General features: G+C 42.2%; 2 long non-coding RNA genes across 2 annotated transcripts in view; one reads left to right on the top strand and one right to left on the bottom strand.

Annotated features, from left to right (window-relative positions):
• Nucleotides 1-1,936: 1,936 nt before the first annotated feature.
• The window catches only part of LOC143832030 (uncharacterized), a 76,395-nt gene continuing 67,523 nt past the window's right edge, over nucleotides 1,937-10,808 (top strand). The window contains exon 1 of the long non-coding RNA XR_013229066.1: nucleotides 1,937-2,292. This is a non-coding gene — a long non-coding RNA (uncharacterized LOC143832030). The remainder of the gene's footprint in view (nucleotides 2,293-10,808) is intronic.
• Nucleotides 2,735-9,637, bottom strand: LOC143832029 (uncharacterized). The gene is made up of 3 exons (XR_013229065.1): nucleotides 9,409-9,637; nucleotides 8,071-8,150; nucleotides 2,735-3,086 (listed from the first exon to the last, which is right to left on the bottom strand). It is a non-coding gene; the product is annotated as an uncharacterized LOC143832029 (long non-coding RNA).

Here is a 10,808-nt window from a genome sequence, read left to right as displayed (position 1 = left end):
TCCCCGCCCTCCCGCAGTAAGTAGCTTCCCGGGCCGCAAGCTTGCGGCCTGGGAAGTTTTTTACTGAGGGGGGGGCGGGGAGAGGGAGCCGCGGCCCGGCACCATGGCCTTTGCGGCCCGGCGCCGGGCCGCGGCCCGCAGGTTGGGGACCACTGCCTTGCAGGACACCTTTTATATTCTTCAACAGGAAGAAGCAAGGTCTGTAGAATGCATTATTCAAGAATGTCCTACAGGGGGCATTTGAGGAGATGTGTAGTTAACAGATTTAGATTGGGAACTTTTTGGTGTTTTTCAGATAATCTTTTCCTGTGCCCTGATTGGCTCAGCTGCAGATATCTTGCTCCCTTGAACACGCTTCTTCCCTATTTGCCATCAAATGAAGAAGAACATTTCATTAGACTAGCCTTTTTCAACTTCTTTACCATTGAGAAATCCCTGACACATTCTTCAGGCTTTGAGAAACCTCAGAAGTAGCACAACTGTGCAGAATATGGTTGGGGTTCATAAGTGTGTATATGCTCACTTGCAGCCCCTCCCCTCCCCTGCCCCTCTAGGCCCATCATTGGCATTTCGGAGGGGGGCAACATCACCATATACAGTCATATCACCAAATAAATGCTTAACACATTTAAAGATATATTAAAAATTAATTAACTACCACCCATTTTGGAAACTCTTCCAGGGCCATCAAGAAACCTCAGGGTTTCTTAAAACCCTGGTTGAGAAAGCCTGCATTAAACAGTTAGGACCCTTTCTTACGTACAAAGTTGTTTCTCTTCTTAAAACCATTGTATTCTTTAAGCATACTTAAAATTTTAAATTCCATATTTAAACTATGCCGACATCATGAAGGGCTCCTGCAATTCCCGATTTACCAAACATTAACAAACTAGAGACTCTGAGAATGATCTCTCCAGGGTTTGGAAGGAGCAGCAGAAACAGAATGAAAACGCTCTGGGTCTTCCATACACAGATGGTTGGATGCAAGCCTAAGGCTGCAACACAAACCACACTGATTTGCAAGTAAGGCCCACTACACTCACTGAGACTAGCTTATTTGGAAACACACAGAGGATTGAACTGTACAATCTCCTTCATATTGTGACATAATTGGCACTGTTTTTATAGGTACTTCTGAGGTGAGATGGTTCCTGCAAAGAACCACATGGAAAGAAAATATTACACCAGTCACGAGCAGCAAGGAAAGCCACTGGGCAGCAGCCCCTGCTAGAGGTTAATATGCTATTATACTGGAGTTTATTGATTCCATCTCACAATTGCCACCATGTGGCATACGTGGGGACACATTGCCCCATATATGCTGGAATGAAAATATTATCCTCATCTTTAAACAAATGTTCAGATGTGCGCCAGGCATTCCATTGTTACTTGATGCCCCTAATTCTAGTAGCAATTACAATTTCCTTGAATTAAATTGCCCTCTCCTGAGAACAGTTCAGTCAACAAGACAAGCCCCTGGCATTCAAACAGATGAACAGTAAACGGGAAGGGAGAAAAAGCTGTAAACATGGGAAATGAAAACATCAGGAGTGCTCAATGTGTGGAGTGCCTAGCTTTCCAATTTATGACTCTAGAACTGCTGTATTTAATGCATTTGGAGTTTACTTGAATAAACAGTCTTTCTTAGCCTTCAGAAATAGGTCTTTTTACATCAATTACTTTCCAAACCTATCCAGATGGAAGACTGCATGTATTTTTAGATTAAATCAATAGGGCAAAGATTAAGCAAATGCTGTGTGTTGTGAGCTGGGAGAATGGGAGTTTAAAAACAATGAAACAAGACAGACTTACTACAACTCATCTGTACAGCTCTGTTCCAATCAGCCATGGAGAAAATCCAGGTTGGCTGAGTCACTAAAAGGATGCAGCCTGCCTTAATAGCTTTCATCTGTAACCAAAGGAGTCCAGCTGATGACCTTGTAGAACATAATGTGTACTTAAATCACTTCTGGGAACTCTGAACCTGATCCAGTGAGTCCCCTTATGTGTACACATGGTGGTTACTTGCTTTTGGAACAGCAACTTTACTGCGTCTAACAGGCAGCTGATTGTGCTTCATGTGTTACCAAAGGAGTCTAGGAGCCACTCTGCCATCCTGTGCTATTCAAGTGACCTTTGTATCCATACACTGGGAATTTATCTTCTACACAGGCCATGTTTTATTACTGCAGAAGAGATTAAGATCACCTGCACATGCTTTTCCTGGTCTGCCTGGATCATACAAATGGAGGACCTTTATGCTCTGTTCTCTGTCTAGTGAAGGAATATCAGGTAGGAGTTTCTGCACAGTAATGTGCCACAGCTGTCTCTTTCATGAGTTTGGCCCATTAGCATTACTTTGCACATGATTTTACCCAGCCTACCCCTGTCCACCTCTCTGTGCCGATCAACGATAACGCTTTATGTGTATGATTGGGCAGCCTCTGGTGCACAACAGTGTATGCCATGATAAATCTGTTAAATGTCATACGACCCTTTGTTAATTATGCTGCAACAGACAAACAATTGGCCTATATTATAATGCAACATTTTAAGAAAGTATATTAATGAAGGAAATTGAATGATGGGCTATGCTACTGCATGTGGCATGTATTATCTATTTGCTCTTTGTGTTATTTTGCTCTCACTACATTGTTTTCCACCTATGTCATTCCATTTTAAGCATTGCTAATGTATCATGACTAATGCTTATGCTTTGTTTAGGCTTCTGTCATTTGAGTTCTCTTACTTTGCTTATCAGATGTCTTATTCAGTTGATGGTACTGCTTTGCCTTGTGTAATTCACTGTGAGCCTCAGTGAAAAAGGTAGACTGTAAATAAAGTGAAAATAAATGTGTTGAGGAATGGTTGTTTTTTTATTTGAAGGCTAATTTCAGTCCTCTAGTGGTGATTCTACACATGCATTTCTATTTGGGAATGGCGTTTGCACATTTTAGTCTCTTTCCATCAGATAATGGTCTTCGGTCACTATTGATAAACACGGCTGAGTCTCAGGTTGACCTTGGGAATTTCCACCACAGTCATTCTCTTCATCATTTCCCACTCTGTTCGATGATGAAACGACACTGTTGGGGAAGAAGCAGTTGTTTCTTATTTTATTTATTGAAAAACCTCTTATCGTTTTCTCTTTGCCCCCTAACTTACAAACCTTGAATGCTCTTTACACTCTACATAAATTAAGAGGCATCAGCAACATTGACGAGGATTTCAGCCTCATTATTTTCACTAGACAAAAGAAAGGAAGAGGTGATTAAGGACAGGATGGTAATGTGGGCAGACAGGTAATCCAGAATGAAAGGGGGGAGTATACACATTCTCAAAGTGTCACCTGCCATCTCTTGATGAGATTGTAGCTTAATCTAGTTTGAACACAATATCATTCAGAATAGGCAAGTGAATATGTTGGACATAGCTGGAGGTGGCTTCCCTTAATGCAGGGAAATGTGTAAATACTGTTTATGGACATTGACTGCAGTGGGGGAAGATTCCTGCATGAGTAAAGTCCTTGGCAATGCACATTTGATTGGGAGAAATCAGTGACTTCCAGCACATGAAAAGATATAAAAGTCAAGATTTGGATATAAAGCAAAAGATTAAACATCTAGAGAATAATCCATTTAACCTAGATTCTAATATATTTTATATGTAACACAGATGTAAACAAGAGATACTTGGTCGCTCAGATTATTCTGAGCCACCTCATCCCCTACTATGACAAACTGCTATAGTCAGCTTCTTTCCACAGCATTATTTTAAGCATTTTTGCAATATTTGTCATATGAGATAAATTAATTTGTTTGCTAACTGAGGGTGCTATCTGCAGTGATTACTTGTAGCTTATGGGCGATGCCTTGGTAGTGTCAAGTATTCCAGTGTGAAACTGCCTGGGGGGGGGGTGGAATGGGACAGTGGTTACTGTTCTACACAATGGTTTCCTCTCCATGTGAAACAGAGTTGCTTTTACTGCAAGAATACTTTATGTAACAGAAAAGAAAGAGTTGAGAGAAACCAAATGGTTATTGTGAACCTTTTTGTTAACTGGTGCAGTCTTTTTTATTATTATGGAAGCTTATTGTACTGTTTTAAAATTTGTTGGAATGAGCATACAATGATATCAGCAAAACAGCTACAGAATAACAGGTTCTTAGTCTAATGGTGTACAAAAACAACTGGAATATTTTGCACTAAAGCATGGATATATTAAACAATTAAAACATACCCAGAGAATTCCTTAACTCAGATGCAGGCAGTATGCATGTACATGTGCTCCAGAACTTTTGTCATGTTAAAGAAGCAATTTGTATCCTAACAAACATCACCCATCTGTGTCCACCAATGATGCATAGAACATAGATAAGTGAAGTACATCTAAGCAGAATTAAAATACAAGAAAATACTTTCTAGTCAACCATTAGCCTAGGGTTTATTCAGTGTTGTTTCCCCTGTTTAATAAGTCCTTAAAACATTGTTGGTTTTGAACTTGTTCCTCAGTTTTGAGATATAGAAGAACTTGCTGATGATATTTTGTGGACCTTAGTTGGAGCTCTGGCCAATCGGTTAGATTTTGCTTAAATGATAAGAAGATTCAGTCATGGATTCCAGATATGGATTCTCATCCATTTGGACCCTTATACCAAACCACTAAGCCCTGTGACAATGGTATGCAATATGTTTTCCCAGTACTATTTTGTTGAGATGATAACAATAGTAATAGTGACAACAACCACAACAACCACAGACTATGGCTATGCTGTCCACTTTTACCACTGCTATGAAATCTTCAGCCTGTCTGTCTGAATTCAGCAGAGATGGATATTCAATCAATTTTTCCTTGAAACTTAACTGATTTACTTGAAATCTGTCACTACACTGAAATCATGATAGCGGGCTACCTTGTCTCTCTTCAAGAAATCTCCCTAAATAATGTGGCGTAAATGTAGCTCTTATTGAAATAGCCATTAGTGCCCACAGCTTTGTTGAATGTCTGCAAATTGCCCAGTTACTCGAGAGGGATGTAGTTGGCAGTGTTGCACATTGATATAAATGCATCGATCTTTCCCCAAAGTTATTAAAACCACGAAGGAACGAGTGCACTCCCTCCTACTCCAAGGTTCCAGAATGCACCTTATTGATTCCTTGCAATTCACATTAACTCAGCCGTTGTTTTCACAAATCTGTAATATCCACAGCAAATGCCTTTTTCAATGTATTTTATTTGTTAAAATGCTTTAATAAAAAGCCGTGATGTTGACCACAGGTTATAAAGACAAACCAAATGAGAATGAAGACTCCCGTTCAGATAAAAATGTACATTATCCATACATATACCTTCAAAGAAATTTCCCTGAAATAAGCTATGATGAAGTTCCTTTGACATAAGTAAAAGAACAATGTTTGAACCCAATGGCCCCTTTAAAACCAAGAAAGTTTTATTCTGGGTATAAGCTTTTGCGTGTACATACACGTCTTCAGAAATTAGAAAGTAATTAGCTATGATTCAGGACTCAAATAAATGGTTTGTACTTTTTGTAAAGGGAATATGGGTAAATTATTAGTTCTTATCCAGCTAAATTTCTCCCAAGTTCAACTGAATACAATGATATTGGGGGCAAATTACACAGTACAGGGGCAGAGGCAGTCTTAGTTTAGATCGTGCCCAGAACTGGTATAGATCCCTTTTCAAAAGAAGAGGTGCCCTCTGCAGCTGACCCAAGGGGAATGGCCATCTGTCACTGAAGTTTTGAGCTGACAATTCTGGATCTGGACACGGGGCACAAGCAACACCCCCCCCCCCCACACACACACAGACACATACAGATTATGGTGAGCAGGTTGGTAGGCAGGTAAAGCCCATACCATGACAAGCAGGCAGAACAAGCTCCTGCAGTGATAAACCAGAGGGTGGAAGGGAGTAGCTGTGGTGCTGAGAAGGAAAAGTAGCCATCATGGTGAACCTCACAGGAGGCTGCTTATTTTCCTTCCCTCCATGGGGGGAAGGGCTTGGGAAGGCTGGTGGGGGGAGACCTCTGATCACTATGGAGTCTGTGACAACTGGGCTATAGGGTGGTTGGAGGGGGCTGCTACCAGAAACAGTGCTGCAACTGCTGGGCAGGAGGCATCCCCAACATAGGGTTGGGGGGCAGCTAAGCCAACTGCTTGATAGCAATCACCCTTGTATATGGGAGGTTCATGAAGTTTTATTTAATATTAAAGGGCAACTATAGGGTAGGCAGTCAGGATCAGAGCCATGGTGCTAGCTACTCCATTTCCTTAATAAATATCCCTGCAATGACATAAAAGCAGCTACCTGTATTGTATTTGTCCCTACCTGCATGCATGGCTCCTGGGCACGGTGGCTGGTGCAGGCTTGGTGGATGGGGTCCTCTTTGAAGTGCACTTGCCGCTGTGGCCCCCGCCAGTCTCCTGAGGATTCTCCAGTCTCTGGAGTGCAGGAGTGGCCTTGGAAGCCTAGTGGAGGTGCGCCAGCACGGCAAGCCAGAGCACTGAGGTGCACTTGTTGCTGCTAGCCCCACAAGTCTTCTGAGGCTGCTCCTGCCCCTCAGATGGTGGGAGTGACCTTAGAAGACTGGCAGCGGTGGCAGTGCCAGAGCAACAAGTACACCTCAGTGCTAGGCATCACTGCTCTGGTGCCACTGCCACTGCTGCAGGCCACGTACTGGCGGGCTCCCTAAGGCGGGTTAACAGATGAAGAAGAAGAGTTGGTTCTTATATGCCGCTTTTCCCTACCCGAAGGAGGCTCAAAGCGGCTTACAGTTGCCTTCCCATTCATCTCCCCACAACAGACACCCTGTGGGGTGGGTGAGGCTGAGAGAGCTCTGATATCACTGCTCAGTCAAAACAGTTTTATCAGTGCCGTGGCGAGCCCAAGGTCACCCAGTTGGTTGCATGTGGGGGAGCGCAGAATCAAACCTGGCATGCCAGATTAGAAGTCCGCACTCCTAACCACTACACCAAACTGGCTCTCATGTCATGTCATATCCCTCTACATTTCACAAACCCCTGGTTGAGAAAGCCTAGTCTAATAAGAATGGGCTTTTCTCTATGCTAAGGAGTCTCAAAGCAGTTTACGATCACTGATTAGAGGCAGCCATTCTTAACCACTACACCATGCTGGCTCTAAGTCAGTTGGAAGGCTTTCACTGTCAGCTACTTATCCAGCAGGAGGCCCAGGATATGAACCTGTTCCTTTAGTTCTCATGTCAAACAGGTTTGAGAGTCAGAGAAATCTAATAGCTAGCTTGGGATATGAGGAGGGTTTTTCTTTTAGATTAGCTATTATTGTTGTATCTATCAATTAAATGAATCATTGGCTATTAGGAGGAAATTTCTGAGAAACAAAATAAGCTCAGAAACTCTAAGAATAATAATATTTAAGAACATAAATGCCATCCAAAGCAAAATTAAAATCAACAGACTCTGGCTGAAGGCTAGAATGTTAAAATAAAACTCTACACACAAGAAGGAAAGGAAGGGATAAGGGGAAATGAAAGCAAAATTACAAGACAAAAAACTTGGCTGAAAAAATAATGTATACATAACTTAAAAGTGAAGTAGACACTATATATCAGATTCTGAAAGGGAGCTAAGTTCTACAAATGTCAGTTGTTTTGTGCTAAAGAAAACTCTGTACTTGTTGATCCTCCAGAGCAACTGGTTGGCCGCGTGTGAAACAGTATGCTAGATTAGACAGACCACTTGTCTGATCTAGCAGGCTTGCCTTATGGTCATATGTACATTTTTTCATTATCTGTTATTGTCTGTAAATGTTATTGTCACAAGTTAAATCAAGACCTGGAAGGTTTTAAATCGGAAGAGCATTGATAAATATTCATATGTGCTCTCAGACTCATCTGTCACTGAGGTAGAGTCAATTTGTACGTCACATTCCCACATCATTTCCCCACAGTTTATATTTGAAATTCAAAAATTCCTGTGACAAAGAAAAATATTATTCAATTTTTTTTGCATCTCAAATGCCTGCATAGTATAAATAGGATGGTAAAACGTACCACATGCTGACTTTCTTACCTTAGAACGTGCAGTTTGAGCATTGTGTGCTCAAGAGGATTATGGCTGCCCTCCTCCAGATCTGTGATTCATCACTAGTTCTTGATTACATTTGAAGAAAATTAACATTTGAAGCCAGTTAGCAATTAATCTTCCTGTTCACTGTTCTCCCCACCTCCACATCATTGCATGTATCCATTCATTATTGGTTTTATATCACACTCTTCATGTTCTACACTGAGTAAATCCTTTAGGCATCTTGCAATTAGCATTCATTAGTCACATTGGCTCATTCAGAAAATTTACACTCCTGAGCTAATTCCACAGAAGGAGTTCATAAAGGAATAGATCAATTCCAGGAAGTCTGAAATAGACTAAAATTAACACATTCAACATGCTCAATTGACAGGGTCGAGAAATAACTGACCTTGCTTTCCCCTGCTAGTGCTAACAAGTGTTAAAAGAGTGTGCTCTGTAGCCCATCTACTGATGACCGTTAAGCTCTTCATATGCAAAACTTGTCAGCCTTGCAAACAAACTGGCTTCTTGCAAGAAACCTTTTCTTAAATAGTTTCAGAGGGTAGCCATGTTAATTAATTAATTAAATACCTATGCCACTGCTCCTAGCTAGCCAGCCTGCAGTAGACCACACCATTAAGACTGTTTCCGCACAAGTAATCTGCCCTTGGACAACCTCTGGATGTTGACAGGTTTTAGAGCCCCCTCCACATGATGTCATCTGCATCCCAGGGTTGTCCAGGGGCTGGCTTGAGTTTGGGCCCAATTTGCCTCGAGATGGCCAAAACTGGATTTGCCACCTCCTATAGTGCTTCTCATCAGGGAGCAAGCAGGAATAAGCCCGTTTGGAGGGGGAAAGGTGTGATAGTCTCTGCAATATTGTCCCACCCTCACACCTCCCCTCCCCTCTCCATTTCCTGCTCTGAGATTTTTTTAAAAAAATGGCACAATCTGCGTTGCTACAGGACCTCAAAGCTACTTTGTCAAAGCTAAAATTAAAATCTTCTGTAAAGTATTGGGGGACTTGGGGGGGGGGAGAAAGTTTGAATCCCAAAGAGAACAGCTGTGCTCTGATTGGTGGCTTGCTGTGATTGACAAGCCAAGGAGTAGGGGGAGAAGTTTGGCTTGTTTTCCCTTGCAACTGCATCAGGAGGCAACCAAAAGAGCTCCATCTTGCAGGCCCTGTATGGCAAAGAAGAAAGACAGGAACTCCAGAAGGAGCCTCTGCATTCCTTTTTTTTTTTTTTTTTTTGCCCCACTCCTCCCACCTTCTGGCCAGGGATATAAGGACTTGGAGAGCTCCATTCCACATTCTACCCAGCAAAGGGAGCTTAGACTCACAATAACACGCCCCTCCTCAATTTTGTTGTTCTCTAAGGTGCTCCTGGACTTGAATCTCATGTTTCTTCAATAAGACATTACTGTGATCTGAAAAATAAGATGAAAGTAGAGCAAAGTTCAACAAACTACCAGAAGAGTAGACAGACTTTGATGATTAGGGGCAGAGTTAATGCCTTGCCAAAATTAAAGGTAAGAATGACTGCAAGAGAGTGCCAGTATTCATGCTTTATTCACAGGAACACACACACAGCCTCCTTCCCCCCTTGCTTGCTTCTAACGCCTCTGTTCCTGCTTCTGACATCTACCCTATTGCTTGATAAAAAGGTGAGTAATATTCTTCTAAAACACTACTAGTATTATTCTAAGGACCAAATTACAAAAACATTGTCGATATGATGGGGGAGGTTTACAGCCAAATCTAAAATTGTGGGGAGAAAGAAACCCTCTGGCAGTGGTGTCTGCTGATGTGCAAACATTTGAGAAACACCTGGCCAGAGTTCAGCTGGCAATGTGGCTTGCTGAAGCAATCATAATGCAGAATGAGGAACCAGCTGGGAGGGGTTTTGTTTGTACTTTGCTACAGAGGCAGTTAGGGGAGGAGGAGGACACCAGCATGGGAAGCACGTCAGAGGAGGAGGATAAGGGAGTGGGAAGAAGAGTCAGTTTATAGGAGATGGTGTTGATTAGGTGGTGGGGAGGTCATAGAAAGCAGAGAAGGGGGGACATGTTGGCAAGCAAGAAGAGGGAGGAAGTAAGGGAAACATGGGTATTTGTACAGCTGGGAACTTTAGCACCTGTCCAAACATCTCTTGCTTGGGTGATATTGCTTCTCATGTTTTTTTTTTCTTTCAAAAATGATCCCATGTGTCTGCTTTGAGAACACGCTGTACAGTAACATATAGCAGTATATGCTTTGCATCACAGAAGAATATCATGTGAAACTCAAATTTTGCTCCTTTTGTGCATGTCAGAGAATTGCCTACCCCTGAACATAGATACCTGCTGCATGTTAGGTCTAACTAAAATATGATGAAATCTCATGACAACTTGAAATTATCAGTGCCATAAAACAAAGGGAAAAGATGTTTTGATATAATAATGTTGGGTGACTAATTTATATTTGTTAGGCCTTGGGAAGGAAATGGCATCAGCCCCTGAGTAATTCATGCATGCATCTGTTAGACCCATTATGCATGGAGGGAATAACGCACATTCAGGGTGGAATGGCGGCAACTAAAATCACCGATAACGCACGGTGCCGGCTGCAACTGGCCGCAGCTTCGGTGCATGCCGCCGAAAAAGCCGTGAGTGAAACGCAGAAGAAAGCGCAGCTTCCGGGTGACTGGGGCGCAACCAGAATAGGCGCCGGGATCGCCGCGTGCATAATCGGTTGCTCTGGG

Source organism: Paroedura picta, chromosome 3, assembly GCF_049243985.1.
Source record: "Paroedura picta isolate Pp20150507F chromosome 3, Ppicta_v3.0, whole genome shotgun sequence".
NCBI classification, from domain to species: Eukaryota; Metazoa; Chordata; class Lepidosauria; order Squamata; family Gekkonidae; genus Paroedura; species Paroedura picta.
This window is presented reverse-complemented; position numbering and strand designations above follow the sequence as displayed.